Source organism: Lissotriton vulgaris, chromosome 1_1, assembly GCF_964263255.1.
Source record: "Lissotriton vulgaris chromosome 1_1, aLisVul1.2, whole genome shotgun sequence".
NCBI lineage: Eukaryota > Metazoa > Chordata > Amphibia > Caudata > Salamandridae > Lissotriton > Lissotriton vulgaris.
In genome coordinates this window covers 346,065,663-346,091,049 of record NC_141685.1, presented here as the reverse complement: position 1 = coordinate 346,091,049, position 25,387 = coordinate 346,065,663, and positions in this window count along the sequence as shown.

Here is a 25,387-nt window from a genome sequence, read left to right as displayed (position 1 = left end):
CTTTTGGATTAGAAATTTCACAAGTAAGTTTGTTTGGGGCATTACAGTTGCTGCAACTACAATTTTGGAATTTTCGATTTTTGGGCTGTTGTTGGGGCCTTTTGCCCAGGGGTAGTGAGTGGTGCATGGGCCTAGTCTTTCTGTGGGGTGTCTTGAATTTAAACATCATGGAGGGCATGGATGGCATGGATTGTGCTGATTTTTGTGTGTTTTTTGATTTTTTGGGCTGCTGTTGGGGCCTTTTGCCCAGGGGTAGTGAGTGGAGCATGGGCCTAGTCTTTCTGTGGGGTGTCTTGAATTTAAACATCATTGAGGGCATGGATGGCATGGGATTGTGCTGATTTTTGTGTGTTTTTCGATTTTTTTGGCTGCTGTTGGGGCCTTTTGCCCAGGGGTAGTGAGTGGTGCATGGACTGAGTCTTTCTGTGGGGTCTCTTTAATGTAAACATCATGGAGGGCATGGATGGCATTGGATTGTGCTGATTTTTGTGTGTTTTTCGATTTTTTGGGGTGTTGATGGGGACTGGCCTTGTGGGTGGGGGCCATTTTGAGTGCTGGTACAGGCAGGCCCTGGCCATGTGCTTGGGGGCAAGGGGCCATTTTGAATGCAGGCAGTGTTCTCAGGCCTGCACCCATTTTGCCGTGCTTTCATCCGTTATGCCCAGGGGTAGTGAGTGGTGCATGGGCCTAGTCTTTCTGTGGGGTGTCTTGAATTTATACATCATTGAGGGCATGGATGGCATGGGATTGTGCTGATTTTTGTGTGTTTTTCGATTTTCTGGAGTGTTGATGGGGACTGGCCATGTGGGTGAAGGCCATTTTGAGTGCTGGTACAGGCAGGCCCTGGCCATGTGCTTGGGAGCAAGGGGCCATTTTGAATGCAGGCAGTGTTCTCAGGCCTGTACCCATTTTGCCTAGCTTTCATCCATTATGCCCAGGGGTAGTGAGTGGTGCATGGGCCTAGTCTTTCTGTGGGGTGTCTTGAATTTAAACATCATTGAGGGCATGGATGGCATGGGATTGTGATGATTTTTGTGTGTTTTTCGATTGTTTTGGCTGCTGTTGGGGCCTTTTGCACAGGGCTAGTGAATGGTGCATGGGCCTAGTCTTTCTGTGGGGTGTCTTGAATCTAAACATCATGGAGGGCATGGATGGCATTGGATTGTGCTGATTTTTGTGTGTTTTTCGATTTTTTGGAGTGTTGATGGGGACTGGCCATGTGGGTGGGGGCCATTTTGAGTGCTGGAACAGGCAGGCCCTGGCCATGTGCTTGGGGGCAAGGGGTCATTTTGAATGCAGGCAGTGTTCTCAGGCCTGTACCCATTTTGCCTAGCTTTCATCCATTATGCCCAGGGGTAGTGAGTGGTGCATGGGCCTAGTCTTTCTGTGGGGTGTCTTGAATTTAAACATCATTGAGGGCATGGATGGCATGGGATTGTGCTGATTTTTGTGTGTTTTTCGATTGTTTTGGCTGCTGTTGGGGCCTTTTGCCCAGGGGTAGTGAGTGGTGCATGGGCCTAGTCTTTCTGTGGGGTGTCTTGAATTTAAACATCATGGAGGGCATGGATGGCATTTGATTGTGCTGATTTTTGTGTTTTTCGATTTTTTTGGCTGCTGTTGGGGCCTTTTGCCCAGGGGTAGTGAGTGGTGCATGGGCCTAGTCTTTATGTGGGGTGTCTTGAATTTAAACATCATTGAGGGCATGGATGGCATGGGATTGTGCTGATTTTTGTGTGTTTTTCGATTTTTTGGGGTGTTGATGGGGACTGGCCATGTGGGTGGGGGCCATTTTGAGTGCTGGTACAGGCAGGCCCTGGCCATGTGCTTGGGGGCAAGGGGCCATTTTGAATGCAGGCAGTGTTCTCAGGCCTGTACCCATTTTGCCTAGCTTTCATCCATTATGCCCAGGGGTAGTGAGTGGTGCATGGGCCTAGTCTTTCTGTGGGGTGTCTTGAATTTAAACATCATTGAGGGCATGGATGGCATAGGATTGTGCTGATTGTTGTGAGTTTTTCGATTGTTTTGGCTGCTGTTGGGGCCTTTTGCCCAGGGCTAGGGAGTGGTGCATGGGCCTAGTCTTTCTGTGGGGTATCTTGAATTTAAACATCATGGAGGGCGTGGATGGCATTGGATTGTGCTGATTTTTGTGTGGTTTTCGATTTTTTGGGGTGTTGATGGGGACTGTCCATGTGGGTGGGGGCCATTTTGAGTGCTGGTACAGGCAGGCCCTGGCCATGTGCGGGGAGGCAAGGGGCCATTTTGAATGCAGGCAGTGTTCTCAGGCTTGCACCCATTTTGCCTAGCTTTCATCCATTATGCCCAGGGGTAGTGAGTGGTGTATGGGCCTAGTCTTTCTGTGGGGTCTCTTTAATGTAAACATCATTGAGGGCATGGATGGCAATGGATTGTGCTGTTTTTTATGTGTTTTTCGACTTTTTGGGGGTGTTGTTGGGACTGGCCATGTGGGTGGGGGCCATTTTGAGTGCTGTACAGGCAGTCCCTGGCCATGTGCTGGGGGGCAAGGGGCCATTTTGAAGGCAGGCAGTGTTCTCAGGCCTGCACCCATTTTGCCTAGCTTTCATCAATTATGCCCAGGGGTACTCAGTGGTGCATGGGCCTAGACTTTCTGTGGGGTGTCTTGAATTTAAACATCATTGAGGGCATGGATGGCATGGGATTGTGCTGATTTTTATGTGTTTTTCGACTTTTTGGGGTGTATAACTGATGTTCCTCTGTCTTCCATTGCTTTTAGGTGCACAAGAGAACAACCAGTGCCAGGAAGAAGTCCTGCAGCGGTGTGTGTGCAGCATAACGTCACGCGACGTCACGTGTGGCCACAGACAAGACAACTCTGCAACTCGTGCAACTGCGGCCTGCTGTTCTGACATCTGAAGAAGATGGCCCCAAAAAAAGTTCCCCGTAGCTCCTCTAGCAAGAAAGTTGCCAGTAAGAAGCAGAAGAAGCAAGTTACCAAGGAGACTGGTGTGCCGCCCGCCACATTTTTTGGGAATAAAAAAAAAGTACGCCTGCTGCAGCAGCGGGATCTGCTGGGGACCAAGCTGGGAGCAGCACCCCCGCTCCATTATGCTCAGTGCCACGCCCACCACACCAACTTAAGTCCAAGCCCTTGAGTGCTGCAGAGGCACTTAGTCTAGTTGTTCAATCACCATCGACCAGTGATGTTGGCTCATCGCAAGAAAGTAGCAGCAATGTCCCTCAATCAACAAAGGTTGTTGTAACTCATCTGACGAGTGTTCAACAACCACAGCCGCAACAACAACCACATGTGCAAGTACAAGTCCAAGTACATGTGGAAGGAGAGGCAGCGCAAGGAGATGCGCAAGCAGAGGTGCATGGAGGGGCACAAGTGCCCACAATAGTTGTTCCTCCAGAAGTAGGGGCACATCAGGAAATCGACATTCAAGCCGAGCTATCATTTGTCTTCCACATCCCTAGCAAGGAAAAGATCAAGGATGGTGTCTACATCTTCTTCAAGCCCCATTCCTGCTGATGATATGGATCTAACTTGGGAACCACCACTGTCGTCTGAGAGTGAGGCACACCATGATCTGACAAAGGTAGCTAAGCGTAAAAGGAAGGTCCCCGAAACTTTCGTAATTATGGAGTGTGGTGCTGAAGAAGAAGGGGCGTATACTACTCCTGCTGATGAAGACTCTCACGACGACGACGCAGTCATCATACACACCACTCCAGCCTCAGCGGGCAAGCAGCAAACAGACATTTTGACCCCAGCCCGAAAAGCTGCTGAGCGTGATGTTGTTGACGAGGAGGCAATGGGAACACCATCATTGGAGTTAACTAGTACACCACCACCTACCGCTTCCATATTTTTTCTCGCCAGAAGGGACCTCCATCCACCTTGACCTCAATTAGTGGTGGTGCAAGTGCACAAAGTAGTAAAGTTCGGCAACACACATCCTCCACTTCATCTGGCATTAGCAGCATGACCACCAGTATCGCCTCCTCCGCCCCTCACAGACATTTGAAATCCGCAGTTTGGGACTTCTTTGGTGTTTGCCCAACAAGGGAAAACATAGCCATTTGTAGCATTTGTAAGCTTGCAGTTAGTCGTGGTAAGCTTGGTACCAACTATTGTACCGGAGGCCAGAGAGGTCATCTTGAGAGACAGCACACTGTCGAATGGCATGCACACCTAAAGGAGATCAAGGAAGCCCGAATTGGAAGTCAACAAACTGTATACGTTGATGTTTCATCTGATGATGACGAGGAGGAAGAAGCGTCAAACATTTCTTCACTTACACCCAGTATCCCTGTCAGCAGCACACCTCCTGTGAGCCACACTAAGAGTGTGGGAGAGAGTGAGACACCAATGCGAAAAAGTTCATCTTCACAGAGCGTAACTGGGTCGAAGAAGTCATCATCATCATCCCGTAAAATGGTCCAGCCCACCATTAGAAGCATGTTGTTTTCAGATGCGCCCTTTGAACGTAACCACCCAACGGCGCGTCTGTATAACACTAAGCTGGCTAAAATGCTAGCTCTGGACCTTCTCCCTTTTTCTTTTGTGGAAGGGGTTGGTTTTCTTGAATTAGTGGCAACGCTCAGCCCTAAATGGAAGGTTCCTAGCCGGTTCTATTTTTCTAGAGTTGCGGTTCCAGCACTACATGCAGATGTGCTGGAGGTGATTGGGGCAGCTAGGCAGAAGAGTGCTGTTCACACTATACATCTGACCACAGACATGTGGACCAGTGGCGCAGGCACTGATTACATGTGCATCACTGCACACTGGGTCTCTTTTTCAGGAGTTACAGCAAAGCTAAGGGCTGGTGTTGACCAGGACAACTTTTTTAAGCTGCTCGGAAACATGCAACACTAGCCATGTTTGGCATGGAGAGAAGTCATACAGGAGAAAACATTTTGCAGGAGTTTAACACAAAGGTCTTTCAATGGCTGTCCCCAAAAAAATGCAAGATTGGTTATGTTTCCACGGATAATGGCGCCAATGTAGTTAAGGCCATGGATCTGGAAAAATATTTCAGAGTGCCGTGTTTGGCGCACTGTATAAACCTGGTTGTTAAAAAACTCTTGAGTGAAGAAAGTCCAGTGTGCGAGTTACTGACAACCTGCCGAAGAATGTGCACACATTTCAGCCATTCTTTTAAGGCCCGGAAGCATCTGAGGGGCCTGCTACATGAACGTCGACTGCCAGTGAAAGCACTCATCCAGGAGGTGGCAACACGTTGGAACTCAACCTTCTACATGCTTGAGAGTCTGTATGAGCAGTTTACGGTAGTCGATCAGTATTTCTTAACACTGGGTACAGCTATGAAGGACCTGAGGCTAGATGAGGAGCAATGGGAGCTAGTTAAAAGCCTGACAGACATGATTCGTCCTTTTGAGGTCTTCACGCATGCAGTCAGCAGAGAGGACTGTAATTTGGGAAAACCTATCCCATTGTTGCGTATGCTAGAGCACCAACTGAAGGCGGTGTCTTCTATGTTTCAAAAAGATGAAGAAAAGCAAGAAGCTTTTGATTTGGCGGAGAAATTATTACAGCGCCTACTTGGCGATGAACGTCTTCAAATGATCCACTCAGAACAGCATTACATTTGTGCTACTATTCTGGATCCACGCTACAAAAAGGCACTGGCAGGCAGAGCATTCTTTCCTTTTGGTGACGCAGAAGTTTTAAAGTACAAACATTGGCTAGCTCTGTTAGCCATGAGGTTTGAAAGAGAACGGCAGGAAATTGAAGGAGAAGGCAGGACATCAGCATCAGCAGGCCATCGGCAGTCAAAAGAATCCACTTCTGCACCTGTGGTGGTGGCAAATGTGACCTCTCAGCCATTAAAGACACCAGCAACCGGATCATCTGCACCAGACAGAACAGTAACATTGTGTGAAGAAGAGGATTGGCTAACTCAGCTTGGGTTTGCTTCTCAAAAGGTCCCAGCAAAAAGTAAGCAAAGTGGAGGAACCGTGGAGAACCTTGAGTCGATGGTGCAGGACTATCTGAATGACTCAACAGAGGTCTATGTTCATGATGACCCATTGGCGTATTGGCATGGGAAAAAAGAATTGTGGCCAGAGATCTCAACCTGGCTATAAACTACTTGTCTTGCCCACTCGCAAGCATGTCTTCTGAACGTGTTTTCAGTGCTGCTGGTGGCATTGTAACTTGCAAAAGGACCCGCCTCTCGCCCAAAAATGTGGAGAGGTTAACAATGATCAAGATGAATCAGCACCTCATACCACCAGATTACAAAGTACGAGAATACACGCCGGAAGAAGACGTGGAGTACACCAACTTAGATGAGGGAATTTCTTCTCTGTTAGGTGACCTACTCCCGCCTGAATTCGCAGAGTATGAGGACGAACTCTTCTTCCCTGACACCGAGCCCGGAAAATGAGCCAATGAATCAATACTTTCTTTTTCGTCCTTATTCACTTTTATTCCTGTGTGTATGTCTTTCTTTGTTTTGCAAAGTAAATATAAATCAAAACTTTAATCACCTAATCACAAAAACAAGCCCATCAGCAGAACTGTCTTCACTTATTTGCTTATTGATTTGAAGGTGCCGCAGTCTGCATTCCTCAGGTTCACAAGTTTACAAGAACATGTTCCTCTATCCTCTTCCTCCTCCAGACTCCTATTTCCCTCAAAGCAGAGGGCTGGATTACGCCCAATGATGAAAGACTCTGCACTTGTGGGGGTGTTCTACTTCTTTGCGGGTGAGTTGACCGCTCTGGGGCCATTGCTGGGAAGGTCTAATACCAGATAAAAGTGGTTTGGCAAAAATCAGACTTGAAAATGTTTTTGCCTTTTTGCTCACTATCATGTTTTCGGGTGCCTGTTTGGGGGGCTTCCTGGTGTTTGTGGGTGGGTTTCGGGGTCTGGGAGCACTGCTGGCACAGTCTAATGTTGATTGCATTTGTTTTCTAGGACATCCATGGTGGAAAAGTGGAGTCATGACCTAGCTGCACAGCGCGTTTGGACAGAAGGCCGAAAAATATTGTAAGTATGAGATTTTCCATTTTAGCTTTTTAGGTCTCGCCTCTCAATGCGCATGCCCATTGAGCGAGACTATAGGGGCTTAAATAAGGTTTACCTACACTGGCGATTGACTGGCGATTTGATGCTGTGCCTGTGCGCTTTTAGGTCAATGCGCAAGCGCATTGACCTAAAATGCGCGTGCACATCATCAAATCGCCATCTGTTCCCCAGCAGCACTCCTCCCACATCTTTGAAGTAAAGCTTAGCTTCACTTCAAAGGCCCCTACTGCTTCACACTCCGGCCTGTGTCTCTCCCCCATCGCCGCTCTGCCCACTCTGCCCCCTGCTGCGGCCGTGTCGCATTTCTCCTCCCCCCTCCCCACAGCAATGCCCTCCGTCTTGTTCGTCTTACTGTTTTTGTTTTTTTGGTAACTAAATAATGGTATTAATTACTACCAAACGCTCTCATTTTAGCAAATACCTCGCACATATTCAAACATAAATCTCGCCATTTGCATGGAGATGTTTGCTCCAAAGACATAGCCCACTGCGTTATTTTGCAAGGACTGGAACTTGTTACCTGCAATTACAACAAGAACCCCTGCTATAAACAAATTAACCTTCTGTGGTATCTTCTCTAAATTCAGTGATCGCTTCAGGTTATTCACAACCCTCAGTATCAATCAGGCAAGTTAACTGTAAGCTGTGTCTGAGGTCTGTGGCACAAAGGCCCCTGCTGCTTCACACTACGGCCCGTGTCTCTCCCCCATCGCCGCTCTCCCCGCTCCACCCCCTGCTGCGGCCGTTTCGCATTTCTCCTCCCCCCTCCCCACAGCAATGCCCTCCGTCTTGTTCGTCTTACTGTTTTTGTTTTTTTGGTAACTAAATAATGGTATTAATTACTACCAAACGCTCTCATTTTAGCAAATACCTCGCACATATTCAAACGTAAATCTCGCCATTTGCATGGAGATGTTTGCTCCAAAGACATAGCCCACTGCGTTATTTTGCAAGGACTGGAACTTGTTACCTGCAATTACAACAAGAACCCCTGCTATAAACAAATTAACCCTCTGTGGTATCTTCTCTAAATTCAGTGATCGCTTCAGGTTATTCACAACCCTCGGTATCAATCAGGCAAGTTAAGTCTGTAAGCTGTGTCTGAGGTCTGTGGCCAGAGGTCAGGCGCGCGCACACATTTTCTCTCCTATATTACGCGCATTAACCTCCTGAGTTATCCTGTCTGAGCTTTGCTTGATAGTTACCCATAAATGTTTCGAGCGTGTTTCTTGAACCGCAGAGGGCACAGGCTAGAGGCGATAAGCCATGTTTCCGTTTACAGCACTAGCTGTGTGAATTTGATTGTATGGGGGTTTTGGTCAGTGGGCAACTGGGCCTCGGTGTGGGTGACACAATTTTAATGTAAAAATCCACACGCAGCAAATTTGGCTTATTCCTTTATCACCCACACAATGCTCGACTGTTCATCAAATAAGCCTGGTATCTTTTCTGGGCGACCACGACTACCGAAAAAACTAACTATTGACATGATTTATCCAAACAGGTCACCGGTCCTCCTCTGCGAACTTGTGTCATGTCGGAATGTGCCCTGCTCAGGAAGCGCTGTGGGACTGTGTAGCTCTTCTCTCTTTTTCTGCTAAAAGTAAACCGCCTCAGACTCACTTCCTGTAAACAACCCGCAATACTTCACACCTCCCAGGGTGAATAAAACCAGTTTTGCGTTCACGCCTCTTATCCAGAAGATATGAGTCGAGGAACTTTTTCATACAAGTTGGGCTACAAACTCCTTTTCTATCGATTGCTTGCGTTAGAAGTTCCTTTAGCGCCTGAACTATGTGGTGGACCACACGGAACCTACTCTGGTGATTTATGAATTCCTACATACGAATAATTCATTCTGAGGCTGTTTCACATATTTTTTTATTCACGTTATAAACGTGCTGAGACTTTTAAGAAATTAGATATTTTCAGGTAAACCATATCCCATTTTAGATGCATCGCCAACCTTGCATTTCTAAAATTATTTGCCCTTCAGCGGGCTGAGTCTTCTGTTCAGTTGTTGTTTCCTGTCATGTCCTCTTCAAATCGCTTTTGTTCTTGCCCAAGATTGATTGATTAAGCCAGGCACAGATTTTACCAATTTTGTAATTTTAACACTTTCTTGCCCTCCATTTGGCAGCAGTTATCCAAGAATCACATTTTTATGAGCTGCTGATTATCTTCAATTTTATTGTAAATATTTTAATGCTACTGGATTTTGTTTTTAAAATTTGTTGGTGTTGCGTCTCTCCATCAGGTTTCTTGTCTCTTGAGATTATTCGATTGCAGTGATTTACTTGAATGCCGAATATACTTTCCATTTGTTCAGTTTGATTCTTTGTGGTGGTCCTGCTATTTTTCTTGACCTCCAGTGGTTTTACTTATATATTTTAAGCTTTTCAATTTAATCTATATTCATTCTAATGCCCATTTCTCCTTTTTGGACTCTTCTGAGTTATGAGATTTTTGAAAAACAGAGTCGATACATAAAATAATATAATCAAGGGACCCGTGCCCCACTGGTATGCACATTAAAGACAGGAGCACATAAAAACATAATAGCTTCCGTGAATTTCAAGGTGACAGTGCAATGTACAGCCTGCATATTCTATTCTACATCCCTCTCACTCTACACCCCTCTCTCTACGCCCCTCTCTCTCTACACCCCTCTCTCTCGACACCCCTCTCTCTCTACACCCCTCTCTCTCTACAACCCTCTCTCTCTACACCCCTTTCTCTCTACACCCCTCTCTCACTACACCCCTCTCTCTCTCTACACCACGCTTACACCCGTCTCTCTACACCCCTCTCTCTACACCCCTCTCTCTACACCCCTCTTACACCCCTCTCTCTACACCCCTCTCTACACCACTCTCTACACCCCTCTCTCTCTCTACACCTCTCTCTCTCTCTCTACACCTCTCTCTCTCTACATACCCCTCTCTCTCTACATACCCCTCTCTCTACCTATCTCTACACCTCTATCGCCCTCACTCAATCTATCTATATATCTATTTATTTATCACCCTCACTCTATCTATCTATCTATTGCCCTTACTTTATCTATCGCCCTCCCTCTATCTTTCGCCCTCCCTCTATCTATCGCTCTCCCTCTCTCTATCAATCAACCTCACTCTATCTATTACACTCACTCTATCTATCTGTCTATTGCATGACCACAGCATCACTCAGCACCACCACAGAATTACTCAGCATCACCACAGCATCACTCAGGGGCACCACAACATCACTATGCACTACCACAGCATCAATGAACGCCGGAGCATCACTCGTCGCCACCACAACATCACTCAGCGCCACCAGAGCATCAGTCTGTGCAACCATTCAACAACAACTGGTTTAAATATGTTCTCTCAATGTTTCAAGGTTTATTACAAATGTCACAAAAAGATGGTAATATTTCACTTCTGTTCTTGGATTTTCGTCACAATAAAATACACTGAACATAATCTTCACAAAAGTTATTTAAAAAAGTTTAAGCTATTGCCATTATAAATTACAATAACTTTTTATTTAAGTATTAATTATAAAAAAATAAAGGCCATTGTTATTTGTAATATGAATACATATTAGTCACGTAAATAAAACATATTGCATTACAAATGCTATAGGTGTCACATTTGCAAAAGTTATAACTATTGGCATTGTGAATGACAAAGCTATCAATTTAGCTATTTTAAAAACTAACACTTAAATAAAATATGTGTCATTTACAAGACCAATAGCTCCAACTTTTCTAATGCGAGACCTATTGCATTTCCAATGCTTGTTGCTTGTTTGGGGGTGTTTTGCTTTTTTGCGGGTGGGTTGGCGGGTCTTGGGGCATTGCTGGGAAGGTCTAATACCGGATAAAAGTGGTTTGGACAAAATCAGACTTGAAAACGCTTTTGCCTTTTTGCTCACTATCATGTTTTCGGTGGCCTGTATGGGGGGCTTCCTGGTGTTTGTGGGTGGGTTTCGGGGTCTGGGAGCACTGCTGGCACAGTCTAATGTTGATTGCATTTGTTTTCTAGGACATCCATGGTGGAGAAGTGGAGTCATGACCTAGCTGCACAGCGCTTTTGGACAGAAGGCCGAAAAATATTATAAGTATGAGATTTTCAATTTTTGCTTTTTGCCTGTTTGGGGGTGTTGTGCTTTTTTGCGGGTGGGTTGGCAGGTCTTGGGGCATTGCTGGGAAGGTCTAATACCGGATAAAAGTGGTTTGGACAAAATCACACTTGAAAACGTTTTTGCCTTTTTGCTCACTATCATGTTTTCGGGGGCCTGTTTGGGGGGCTTCCTGGAGTTTGTGGGTGGGTTTAGGGGCCTGGGAGCACTGCTGGCACAGTCTAATGTTGATTGCATTTGTTTTCTAGGACATCCATGGTGGAAAAGTGGAGTCATGACCTAGCTGCACAGCGCGTTTGGACAGAAGGCCGAAAAATATTGTAAGTATGAGATTTTCCATTTTTGCTTTTGCCTGTTTGGGGGTGTTGTGCTTTTTTGCGGGTGGGTTGGCGGGTCTTAGGGAATTGCTGGGAAGGTCTTATACCGGATAAAAGTGGTTTGGACCAAATCCATGAGGAAAAAGTTTTTGCTTTTTCCGACATTTTGCTCAATTTAGCGTTTTCGGGGGCCTGTTTGGGGGGCTTCCTGGTGTTTGTTGGTGGGTTTCGGGGTCTGGGAGCACTGCTAGGTATGTATACTTTTGATTGCAAGAGGTTTGAAGCAAATCCATGGAGGCAGAGGGGAGTTAGGGCCTAGCTGCAGAGCGCGCGCGGAGTGATATTGGAAATTGGCTTGAAAATGACTGTGCCCATTTTTGTAGTTTTGCTTTTTGGTTGTTTGGGGGTCTTCTACTTGTTTTCGCCTGTGTTGACAGCTCTGGGGCCATTGCTGGGAAGCTCTAACACCGGATAAAAGTAGGGGTGGGCGTGGTTCGCGTAGCCCCACTCCGCAAAGCTACGCAAAGCCGTTCTCGCACTATGCGAGCTTCGCGTAGCTTCGCGAGCTTGCGTAGTAGCTTGATGGTCCCGTTTGTGAGCTGTTTTTCTTAGTCGGGAATGCGTAGTGCGTGTTCGGGGCGCTGTCTGTGTGTTCGGGGGATTGTAGCGTGAGACCTTACCCATGTGGTGGGCTATGGGCGCGGCCATCTTGTTTTTTCAATTGTCCCGCCCGCGTCCCCTACTTTCTCTTCCGGGTCGCGAATAACGCGTTCGCGCGGTGCACGTCTTGTTTGGGAACACAACTACTTGTTCACACTGACAAAGTGCGTGTTCGCGTGAAATCTCGCGCGAACTTACCCACATGGTCGCGATGGGTGCGGCCATCTTGTTTTTCACACTCTATGCTATGGTTCTGGGCCTAGTTTTCTATACACCTTATATCTCTTCAATCCTTACCTCTTTTCACAGTTTTTCTTACTTTTTTTACTTCTCATCTATCTCTCTCTGTCCCTAAGTTTATATTTTGCATTTTATTTCTACTTTTCCACCTTTTTTTAGCTTTTTTACTGTTTTATTTTACTTCTTTATTTAAGCTCCTACTTCTTCCCCCTAACTTTCTTTTCCACCTCCACCTCCACCACAGAACCATGGCAAAGGGGAGCAGCAGAACTGGCTCGAAGGGCAAGGCGCCTGCGCCCAAGAGCCGACTGCCTTGCGGCAGAATGCGACCTGCCGGGGTGCAGGCCCGGAATCTTTTCGGGGAGGCGGAGGTGGCCGCCCTGGTTTTTTTCATCCAGCACCACCTCCCCTTGACCTTGGCAGCAGGCGGCAGGCCAGGGTCCGGTTACCTGCCAGAGGAGCGTCACCGCCGGTGGGCGAAGGTGCGCTGGGCAGTCTACCGTCGCTCAGAAATCCGGCGCACCCACCAGCAGCTGGCCCACCGGTGGGCAGACATTCTGGACAGGGAGCAGGACCTGTTGGTCCTGATAGGTGTTGAAGTCGTGGGGATTGGTGAGTAGCTAGTAATATTAATAATTTAATATATATTATAGTAGTACAAGTATTGTGTATAATTCTTGGATGAATAAGTAACACGGTTACTGGTGCACTTAGTTACATTGCCGATGAATTCAGTCTCAAATTCTTCTGCTATTGTATGACACAGGTGCTGCTCGCCACTTCTCTTACTGGTTTGTAACTTAGCGCTAGCTTGGGCTGCTGATTATTGTTGTTAGAGTTTTTAGAGAACTGAAGTTAGTTGATGCTATTGCTAGAGTCTAGTCCCATTGTCCTTTACTGAAATAGTGGTGGATCGATAGTATTACTTGCTTCATATTTTTTAACGGTCTGCATGACGCCTCCTCTGTCACTGAATGCTTAGTTAGTTCTTATTTACCCCACCCCTCCATAGAACCGGTTTGAGTTTGTTTACTGAGTGTTAGGCTTAGCACAGCAATAGCATGGTCAGGTGAGTCAGTAGCAGTTCTGACGCAAGCAACCAACAATTATGTGTTTGTACAAATTTATGCACGTGCCTTCCATCTCATCATCTATGCATGTTTGCGGGCAAAAATTAAATTGAAATGCTGACTTACTGAACAATTACCCATCTGGATTCTTGAATAGGTGGTGAAGGTCAGGTGGTACTGGCTTCATTAGTATTCTGCAATCTGAATGTTTATGGCACATTTGATTAGTGTTCTATAAGTAGACGGTCTGTGGAACTTGCAAGCCAGTAGTCATTTATACTTCGAAGTCAATTTTATTGGAATTGTTGTTCCCTAAAATGTTTGAGAGGATTTTTGAATAAGGTCTTTGTTTCACAGCACTTAATGCTTCTCTTTCTTTATTATTTCTTACATGATCAGCACCACCCAGGGGCAAGAAGACGAGGTCCGAGTTGGCGGGACAACCACAGGAGGAGCGCTCCTCTACCGCGGATCCTGCTGCTGGCCCCAGTAAGTCCTACAGTGCTTATATTATTAACAATTATATTTCCCTAACTTTTTAACGCACCTTATTTTTTCCAACCTATTAATCCTCCTTCGTAATTCAATGTTAGCAAAACCTTCTTTGGTCTTACATTTGTTTTCCAAATTTTGCGTAGCTATCCAATGCCATCCCTGACTTTCAGTTCCTTCAAACTGCCTCTGCCCCTAGAGTCTCTGTGCTACTACTATTAGACTGTGTGTAGCTAAGCTTGCCCTGTTGGCCACTCTTTAGTTAAGGTATTCTTTTGAATAAATCTGTGATAGAATAGCTGTAGCCATTGGGTCCACTCCTGTCTTTTGCGTTGTCCTCTGTAATCTCCAGTCTCTCAATTCCCACCAACAAAAATGCACAACCAGATGTTTGCCTACTAATTTTTGTTCAGTTAGTATACTTCTACTACTGTTGTGGTTATTATTCTCTCTCTGCACATACACAACTATGTACAAGATGAAAATAGGATGTTGTTGATGTTGGTGATAGGGAGGTTGGACCTTACACCCTGGTCACAGAACTCAGTCAGAAGAACTCATAATCCAATGACCGTCTAGTCTACCTACCTAAGTGTCTCGGTCATAGTCAATTGTCCCACTCCCGACCCCACACGAAGATATACCCAATGATTTTAATACACAACCCACGCCAGAACAGGAGAAGAAGAGTAGAAGACCCTTTCGCTCACTCACTCGTTTCAGTCACCAGCACCCCAGACACTGAAAATATACCACAGAGTATTTACAAACTTTATTTTTTGTAATAATTAACAAGCTTTGTATTGTTGTAACTTGTAAGTATTTCGATGAAAAACATCCTGCTCCACCATGCAAAACGAAGATTAAATACTGTACATTTTGTACATCTAGTGCACGATAGAGAAATGAACGTATACTGTTAGTGGTTACACATGCATCTTTCGAAAGCTCTGCAAATCCCTTGTTTCGTAGAAGGCAATCTTCTCTTCTCATCTGCCTATGAGAAAAATGTTGCACGTTAGACAGTGAATACAACTATGCCAGTTTTTAGAAGTCATCACATGGCAACAAGTGCAACATTATGGACTAACAATACTGGTTTGTCAATTGTATGCGAGACTCATGTGGCCTCAATGGTGTCTTTCTTACTGTGCAACAAGCTGCAAGGTAACATGGGCAAAGCAGTAGACACGGATCAAAAAATGGTTATATGGCTCAGGCTAACTTTCCAAAGACTAGAGTAGGAGTAGATTAGATGACCCTAGGGACCATCTAATAAATTAAAACTAAACTCTGTTTAATGTGACTGCTGTACATAAGGATGCAATTTGGACTAGTTACACTGTCACAAAGATTCTTGTTGTATGTAACTGTTATTTCAATCTTCCTTCCTGGTAAAAAAAGTACAACTAGTAAAATAGGGGGAGGTGTGCAGGCATCTAAAAAGGTGTATTTGTTTTTATAGGTGCACAATCAATACTGACCACCAGTGCCGACGGGGCCAGCGGCGAAGAGATTGCCATCCAGGAGGGGACAGAGGACGCGGCACCTGCAGGAGCATCAGTGGGGGAGGAAAGTTCAGCGGTGGGCGGTGGTAAGTTATATTCATTACTCATTTGCATTACTAGGTGGATGGGGGACATTATTTTCCTCACTGTGCTATGAGATTTATTAAGAAAGTATGAATTTGAAGTTGTACTGGACAAAATACAATGGTTGAAGAAGACACCCTTTGTAGCATTACCAGTTTGAGTTGAGTAAACAAGGCCTCTTCCATCAGACTCCAACTCAGCTGTGTAACTTTTAGAAAAGACTAAAAGTCAGATCAGATGACCTGAGGGATGTGTTGAACAAAAAGGGAAAGAAGTGAACCAGGGTGGAAGGAGGAAGGACTAAAGAGATGTAATAATAAGACAAACTACCATAGAAGGATACTTTGTAAGGTTCATTCACATGGCTGATATGAATCGGATACATGGGTTGTTAAAGGATGGGTAGAACTGTAAGGTCAAAGAAAATGCAGGCCTGGTTGGGCAAAAGAATATGGGTGCATGAATACAGTGGATAGCAAGAATCATGAGCGGAGTTTGTGTCAATGAAACCCAAGGCATGGAAGGAGTGGACGCATGGGTGGTTGCTGGTGAAAGTGAAACCAGCTAAGCCGATAATAAAGAATGATAGACATTGACTTTTAATGGGTGGATGCCCCCTAAATGTATTTGTATATCCATCATAGGTGAAGACTGTCACTGGAAGCAGAGTCTTACTTTAAAAAACTAAAAGATACAAAAAAGACTTTTGTTCTTCTTATGTGTACTCAAGGCCACCCAGTACTAGGGCAAGTATAATGCCGGAAAAAACTTCAACAAATGCTACAGGCAGGGGAAGCAGGAGGACAGATTAGATAGATACTAAAAGTTGACACCAATTGTATGTCCTGCGCTTGGTAGTGCTACTATGCCACAATATACTGTTGAATTAATTATGAAGAGTTTCAGTTACAATTCTGTTTCTTTTTTTATAGATACTCATACTCCTTCCTCAAAACCATCGCGGAAGGAGTTGGCAGCCAGGGCCCGGCAAAAGAAACTGTAGGCCATTGTGGAGGAGTACCGCAAGCTGGTGGCTGAGGCTGAGGAGGAGGAGGCGGCGGCAGCAGCTGCTGCCTCTTCCAATGCGTCTGGCCCCAGCAAGGCTCTACCTGCAGGAGTATGGCGCCGTGGGCAGGCAGCCGCTCACCGCCGGCTTTTAACATCTGACAGCCCCACACACAATGGATGCAAATGCAGGTGCTGTGCTTTTCGGCAAAAACTTCTTCTCCGGATGGCCCAGCTGGAGGACCAATTAGAGGAACGCGTAAAAATCATTGTGGACAAACACCTTAAAGCCCGCCAACTGTAATGGACCCGGACCCTGTTGATTTGCCACTTTTTGATACTTTTGTTGGTGGGTGGGAATTGGGTGTTGGGGTTATTTTTGTGGGACATTCTTTGGACTTGCACATTGGTTGGGGTTAGGGTGGGGAGAGGGGTGGGATAGGAGGATATTATTTTTATACATGAATAAATGTTATTTATTTTCAACTTATACAGATATGATATGATGTTGTTTTGTGGTGGGGTTACTGTTGTATGTCACAAGGTTTACTCTAGATGCAGGGCAGTGGCCAGTGTTTGATTGAAATACTTTATTAACTGACCACATGTGTAACATGCAAACAGATAGATGCTGTGCCCCTGTCAGGGTCTGACAAATGTACCTGCCCAGATGATGAACTACACCTACCAGAATGCTTTGCACCTTGGGGGGTGTTGTCAGAGTGTATAAAGTCTTGTGGGACCTTGTAATAGGTGCTCGTGATTTGTCCAATGGTATGCTGTTGTTGGCGGACGCCCTGTCCCCGCGGATTTGCTGGGAAGGCGTGGTTCGTCTTTTGCTCTGCGGCTGTAGAGCAAGTTGGAAGCGAGACGAGTAAAGACTGATCTTGCGTGAGTCATCCGCACGGCGCGTGATACGCCGGATTGCTCCCTCAGCGCACTTGCGGAACTGTACTTGTTATTTAGTGAGTAACCCGGAGACGCCGGATTGCCCCCTTCGGGTCGCTCACGCTCATAGCCAAGAACTGCGTTTCTCGGCACCGGCTGGTGCTTTGTTTGTTATTTGCGTGTGAGACGCCGGATTGCCCCCTCCACGCCTTTGTGTTGTTCTTGCTACTCTTCCGGGCGTGTATGTGGAGACGCTTGGATTTCCCCCTTCACTACACGCCGAGACTATGAGCTCATAGATAAATTAAGTACCACGAACAGGAGACGCCGGATTGCCCCCTCCTATTTTGTTCGTGTTGAACACTGTTTCAGTATAACTTGTCAAGAGTGAAAAGCCGGTTGGCTACCTTTCTGTTTAGTTAATCTATTATTTCGATCAGGAACATCGGAGATTCCATCTAACGATAAAGAGCGGGGGAAGAGCTTGATCTTTCCTTAATTCCATCGGTGATCTCCTTACTACTTCCCTTCCTTTGGCAACTGGTGAGTGAATGTGTGTTGGGTTGTCAGAGTACATACACTTAAAACATAGAGGGTTACAAGAGAGCCATAACCATTGTTTTGTTGTTCTACCTTTAGCTGAAGAAGGGATACAAACAGGGGAAGAGTCGTATCCTGAGCATTATCAGGTGAGGGTTCGTGTTCACAACAGTGAGATTAGGATTAGAATAGCAGGGAACTTAGTTAACGTATGCCTCTTATCATTTCAGGTCCCTGTCCCGGATGTTCCTGTTTTCTACCTATATTTTCCCTCGCCTGACTGCCTTGCACTCTGAGGATTGTAGCTAGAGTGCGGGGACGTCTGGAGGTGGACCCCATTAGAGCATCATTCCGACCCTGAGGATCAACAGCCGTGACAGCCCCTCACTCAAAGTTATATTTGTCCTATTAGTACTACCAGCCTCTCCTCCAGTATACCTCCCAGCAAACTTCTCTTCTTACCTGTGATTGATGTTGATTACGTTTGGCACCGCAAGGGCTAGTTGTCAGGGAAGAGGAGCTCGTCCTCAAACCCTGGTGGTTCTTCTGACAGAAGTTGGTCCTGTAACCCAATACTTATTTCTTCCGACTCGCTCTCCTCTTCCAGCTCAGATTCACGGACTTTGTAGTCTGGTGGTATCAAGTGCTGGTTCATTTTTATCATGTTTAACCTCTCCACGCTTTTGGGCGAGAGACTGGTCCTTCTCACAGTCACAATTACACCAGCAGCACTGAACACACGCTCAGAAGAGACACTTGCAACAGGGCAAGCTATATACTTTACTGCCAGCCTGCTAAGCAGTGGCCATTGGCTTCTTGTCCTATACCAATACACCAATGGGCTTTGCTCCATGAACACCTCTGTTGTGTCATCCAGATAGGCCTGGACCATCCGCTCAATGTTCATTGGTGCTCTGGTTTGCTCATCCTCTTTTTGCTTTGCGGCAGCAATGGACTTCCCCATCCCTTTCTGTAGAAACAAAGCAGCTATTTTTTTGCTTGTGTCTGATGGATCAGATCCTGTTGGTGTGGTTGGTGTTATTGTTTGTGTTGGTGACTGCTGGGAAGCAAACGCACTGCTTGCATGCTGTGAAGAAGAACTTGACTCTGTAGGATGCTCAGTAGTACTTGCACTGTCCTGGGCTGGCACTGGCAGGCCTCTAATTGAGAGCCGTTCGTTTTCTAAATCAGTGGCTTCCTTGGCTATTACAGTTTTGTACTTGGAAAAATCCTCTTTAGAAAAAGGAATTACTGCATTACTGTTCACAAATAATTTGTACCGTGGATCCAAAATGGTGGCAGTAATGTAATGTTCATGTGACAAAATCTTATTTTGAATCCTTGTATTCTGAGATAAGCGCCTTGCTAAGGACTTCGCAAAATTACATGCTTCACGTTTTCCCACACCTTTGTACGTTTCAGACACCTCCTTCAGCTCTTGCTCAAGCATGTACAACAGTGGGATTGCTTGGCTCATAGTACAGTCCTCCCTGCTGACTGCACGTGTGAAGACCTCAAAAGGAAGTAGCATCTCAGTCAGGCATTTAATGAGGTCCCATTGCCACAGCTCAACGGTCATGTCTTTAACAGCATTATCCCCTGATCTTGTCATGACATATTCATTGAGTGGTATGTACTGCTCAAACAGCTGTTCGAGAATGTAATACGTAGAGTTCCAATGTGTTGGTACCTCCTGAATGAGTGCGTTGACTGGCATTTTATACTCACGTTGAATGACCCGTAGCTGCTTCCGGGCTTTAAAAGAATGATTGAAATGCGTGCAGATTCTTCTGCAAATGGTCAGTAAGTTGCTGACTTTGCTTTCACTTTTCAGAAGTCTTGAACCACAATGTTGGTGCAGTGTGCCAAACACGGGACCCTTAAATAGCTGCCATCTTCCATGGCCTTAACTACATTACTGCCATTGTTGGTGGCAACAAAACCAATATTGAGGCCTCTTGGTCGCAGCCATTCAAAGACCTTGCTGTTGAACTCATCCAAAATGTTTGCAGCAGTATGCGATTTCTCCATAGCAAACATGGCTACAGTTGCATGTTTGCGAGTATCATTAAAAATCTCAGTAATGTCAATGTCTGTAGATATCTTGTCTCTAACACCTGAAAAAGAGATCCAGTGTGCAGTGATGCACATGTAATCTGTGGCTTGGGTACTGCTCTACATGTCTGTTGTCAGGTGGATACTATGCACTGCACTCTGCTGCAAGGTTTTTCCAAGCAATTCCAGCACGTTGTGGTGTAGTGCTGGAACAGCAACTCTGGCAAAATAGTAGCGGCTGCGAACATTCCATTTTGGGCAGAGGGTTGGCACAAATTCCAGGAAACCCATCCCTTCAACAAAAGAAAATGGGAGAAGGTCTAGAGCTAACATTTTAGCAAGCTTAGCATTGTATAAACGTGCTATTGGGTGGTTGCGCTCGTACTTTCCCTCCTGCCTAAACATGCTAAGAATGGTACGCTGCTTGGTATTTCTTTCAGATATGCCCGATGCAGTACTTCGTGTCGCAGACTTTGCACCTGTACTCCTTGGTGTCTCCGGGCTACTCGTACTCTGGTGCCACAGAGATGTTGCTGATCCAGAGGATCTGGGTTCTACCACTGCAGTGCTGGGGAGTGGGACAGGGATACTTGGTGTACCACTACCAGATAGAATGTCTCCCTCTTCTTCCTGTGTGTTCCGTGGACCTTCTACTGCTTCCCCACCAACATTAATGGTTCCAGCTTTTATGATACTTGATTGCGTGGTGTTTTTTCAAATGGGTCATTTGGCCTCCAGTACCATAGTTTGTGCCAAGCTTACCACGACTAACAGAGGAATGACAAATGGAGCATATAGCAATGTTCTCCTCATTTGCGCTAACTGTAAAGAAGTCCCACACTGGGGAGCCTAACTTTTGTCTCCTGCTAGAGGTGCCACTTACAATGCCAGATGAACTGGAGGTTGTGTGGTGAACTGCACTATGTGGCTGCGCAGTAGTACCACTACCTCCTTCTGCTGAGGTGGGACTTGTGCTGGATGTAGGACGCTGCCGGCTGTGTGCAAATGTAAAAATGGAAGCTGGAGGTAGTTTTGGTGTGGCCTGTGTTGGTGGTATGCGTGCTACTACATCCCTAGTCGCAGCCATTCTTGATAGGGTTAAAATGTTGGTCTCCATGTCCTCAGGGCCAGGAGTAATGCTTGTGATGACTGGGTCTGACTCATCATCACCATCATTATCATTATCCGGCTGCTGAACATTGCACTCCATAAGTGGTAGGCTTGCTGGAACCTTCCTTTTCCCTAGCCTGGTCTTTTTGGGATGTCTCTCCCTCTCATGCTCAGATCGTTCTGGCTCCCAATTGAGATCAAGATCATCAGAAGGGATGCTTGGCGAAGAACTCAATGGACTAACCCTCCTTTTCCTTGGTGGGGATTTGGAACCCAATAGATCTCCTGCAGGATGTGCTGCCTCTTCTTGCTCTGCATCAGGCTCAATTTCCTGAACTGCCCCGACTTCGGGAGGAACAACAACTACTATTGCCAGTGGTGGTTCTTGAACAACTATTGCAGGCGGTGGTTGTGGTAGTTGTTTTTGTTGAACATCTACTATTGCGGCCGGTGGTTGTGGAACTACTATTACAGGTGGTGGTTGTGGTTGTTCTTTTCGTTGAGCATCTACTATTGCAGGCGGTGGTTGTTGAACATCTACTATTGCGGGTGCTAGTTGTTGTTCACCACTTTTCTGCTGTGTTCCCTCTTGCGTGGAATGTGTACTACTTTGCCATAAGTTCAGGTCATGCTCAGTATCACTGCTTTCCAACATTAGGCTGGCTACCTCTTCCCCACTCATCTGCTTGGGCCTGGGGTGGTGGCTTGGGCCCACTGATGCGGAGGTGCTGGCCCCAGCTTGGACCCCGGTCACTGCTGCTGCAGGCGTACTTTTTTTTATACCAAAAAAGGTTTTCGGGTCAACACCAGACTTAAGTGTCACTTCCTTCTTCTGCTCTTCCTTCTTCTCAGCAAATTTTTGGGAGGACCTGGTACCTGTTTTCTTTGGGCCCATCTTCTTCAGATGTCAGCAGCAGCACTCAGTTGAACAAGTTGCTGAGAATGATGTCTGGTCAGGTTAGTCACTCACACCACACGTGACGTAGTACAGAAGGACATCTGTCTGGCAGTAGAACAGGCGATGAATGATGACAGACACCTCCTCTTCAGTCTTTTGTGCACCTACAAGCAAAGAAGGCAGAACAACATCAGTCGAATATGGATTTATTTTAGCTTTAATTACTACTAGAAGTATTAGTACATCCAGTAAGAGTAAGAATAGAAAAGAATTAAAATGCAAATGTAGTGGAAGTGGAACTTGTTTATCCATAATTTGTAAGCCAACAGGAACAATGGCAAGACACAGGCCAATTTGTCAAAAACAAAACGGGCACACTACTACTACTACCACCACAGCTCCACATGGGCACTCATCACAGGTACATGGGTAAAGGGCAAAGGCCAGAAAAAAATAAACTCAACCAGGCCTATATCCCTCCCTATATGGCCAGAAAAAGGAGGATGCATACATCACAGCTTAATGCAAAAAAGAAAATCCCCATGGCTACAAGGTATGAAAGTTAATCAACAACACAAACAACAAAGGCATTTGGAGTTTTCCCCAAAGAGTTAACTACACCCAAAACACCACATCTGAAAATTCAATGCATTGCCACCCATGCCCTAAATGATGTTAAATTCAACAGACAAAATGGAAACCGCTACATCAAGCATCCCAGCTGACTATCTCTGGGACTCTAGGCCTACTGGCAGAAAAAAATCACACAACTTTGGAGGCCTGTGGCAACCAGAATGGAAGGTCACACAAAATGGCCCCCCCCACATGGCCGGGCCAGTGCCACCCCCAAAAACGGGAAAAGAAAGAGAAGACAGACAAATAGACAATACATTCCTATGGCAAAAGGACAATGCTTGGCTTGACAACATGGCCGCCACCAAGCCGCCCACATGGTCAGGCCACCCTCAAACAACAAGGTACATAGAGGACAGAAACAGTGAGTGGTCCATGCTCCAAAACCTACGAGCAAATGACAACCTGAGGAGTTTCTATTAGCAAAATAAACAGCATCTACATTTTCAGGAACGTTTTAGGCAACTCGAGAGATATTGATCGCGAGAATGCAAATTCGGCGTGTTCGGCAGCGCGAACTGAACAAAACGTCGTGATCGCGCCCCCGAGCACGCACATTGAGCGCGCGAAGACGACAAAAACTGTAAGGTCGCGTTGCAGCACTGTGCAAACATACCAAAACAGTACAGGCCTCACCCAATAATAATATTTAGGAAAGATTAAGAAGCACAGAAAACTGTAGTTAAAAAAATAAAATAAAAAAAAAACATTTATACATTACACCAATTCTCAATTCTCAAACTTACTTGTGAAAGAAAAGTTCAAATCCAAAATTCCTCAATAAATCCAATTAAATGCTATGATGCAGCAGACAAACACAAAGAGTGATCCTTCCAGCTCCAATTCCAAATGAAAGTGAACACCACATGGACAAAGCACTGGGAGGAGCCTGGTGGACAGGAACAGGAAGTTGGAGACTCAGGGGCACTACTTTTGTCTTGAAAAAAAGAGTAGAAACAAAAAGAGGACTCCAAGCCCACAAAAAAACAGCCAAATCACAATCTGAGGGGTTAAATGAACATTTTAGAGAAAATTTTAACATGCTCGAGAGATATTCTGTGCCAGATTGCAGTTTCTGCGTGTTCGGAAATGCGATCTTACCAACATAGCGCTGTAAGAAGATCGCGCATCCTAATGACGTGGTCGCGCGTCTAAATGACGTAATCGCGTTCTCACAGTCGAGTTGGATTGTGCGGCCGGATTCCAAACATCGTAGCGAACGCGACCGGGAGAGAAAAGCGAGAAAGCGAACGCAGAACCACAGTAAGTCATTACCGCGCACGCGAGAATGCTATTGAGCGCGCGAGGAAGAAAAACTACTACGCGACGCTGTAGATTGCGAAGTAGACGACAGCTTCGCGCTCTCCGCGAAGTGCGAAGTTGCCGAAACTTCCCAAACTCCGCGAACGGAGCGTAGTTCTCCGCCCACCCCTAAATGAAAGTGGTTTGGACCAAATCCATGAGGAAAACGTTTTTGCTTTTTCTGACATTTCGTTCAATTTAGCGCTTTCAGGGGCCTGTTTGGGGGGCTTCCTGGTGTTTGTGGGTGGGTTTCGGGGTCTGGGAGCACTGCTGGGTATGGATACTTTTGATTGCAAGAGGTTTGAAGCAAATCCATGGTGGCAAAAGGGAGTTAGGGCCTAGCTGCAGAGCGCGCGCGGAGTGAGGCTGGGCGTAGTGCTACTACGCACACTACGCAAAATTTTGGAAAAAAATTGTGGAAAACGGGGGCGGGTCCTGGGGGTCTGTGTGCCCTGGACAGGGGTCCCTCGTGCCTGGGCAGACTCCCTGATCTCCCCCGGCCTGGTTGGAGCCCGGGAGCCCTTCAGCCCCGGAGCCCTGCAGCCCGAGCCCTGCAGTCCCCGAGCCCCGGAGCCCCGGAGCCCTGCAGCCCTGCAGCCCCGGAGCCCTGCAGTCCCGGAGCCCCCGAGCCCTGCATGCCCGGAGCCCTGCAAGGGCAGGCTGGAGCCCTCCCGCAGAGGCTCGGGCCGGCAGATTGGCGTCATTTCGGTTCCGGCCATCTGGTCGCCCCTCTCGCCTCGGCCATCTGGTCGCGACCAATGCTTTCCTACAGGGCGACCAGATGGCCGGGCTTCCCTGGAAGTCCCGATGAGGTGCCATTGGCCTCCCGGATCCCAGGCAGGGCTCCAGGAGGTAGGGCACGTTTGCGCCCTGGGTCCCCTCTGTCACCTTGAGTGCACGGGTTACAAGAAAGGGGGGTCATTTTCCTCCGGATTACTAGGGGCAAGGGTGTGCCTGGACACCCTCCCAGGAGGGCGGTTCCCTGCCGGGGACCAGATGGGCTGTGTTCCCGGGCAACACCGCCCAGGCGTCTGGGGCTCCCTCCTCCGGCCCGCGGCGTGGGAAAGTACCCGGGAAGGGCTCTGTGAGGTCTGGCCATGCTGAGAGGGGGAAGGTATCCCAGGGCCCGACCACCAGGGGCCCCCAGGGCCCGGGGACGCTTCTGCCTCTCAGCTCCTTGCGGATGGTCGTTTTTCTCCGAGTTCGATGGTCGTTTTTCTCCGAGTTTGATCAGGCATACCTCAGTGAGGTCTGGCCATGCTGAGAGGGGGAAGGCATCCCGGGGCCCGACCGCCAGGGGCCCCCAGGGGCCCGGGACGCTTTTGCCTCTTGGCCCCTTGCCGATGGTCATTTTTCTCTGAGTTCGATGGTCGTTTTTCTCAGAGTTTGATCAGGCAGACTTCCATGAGGTCCGGCCA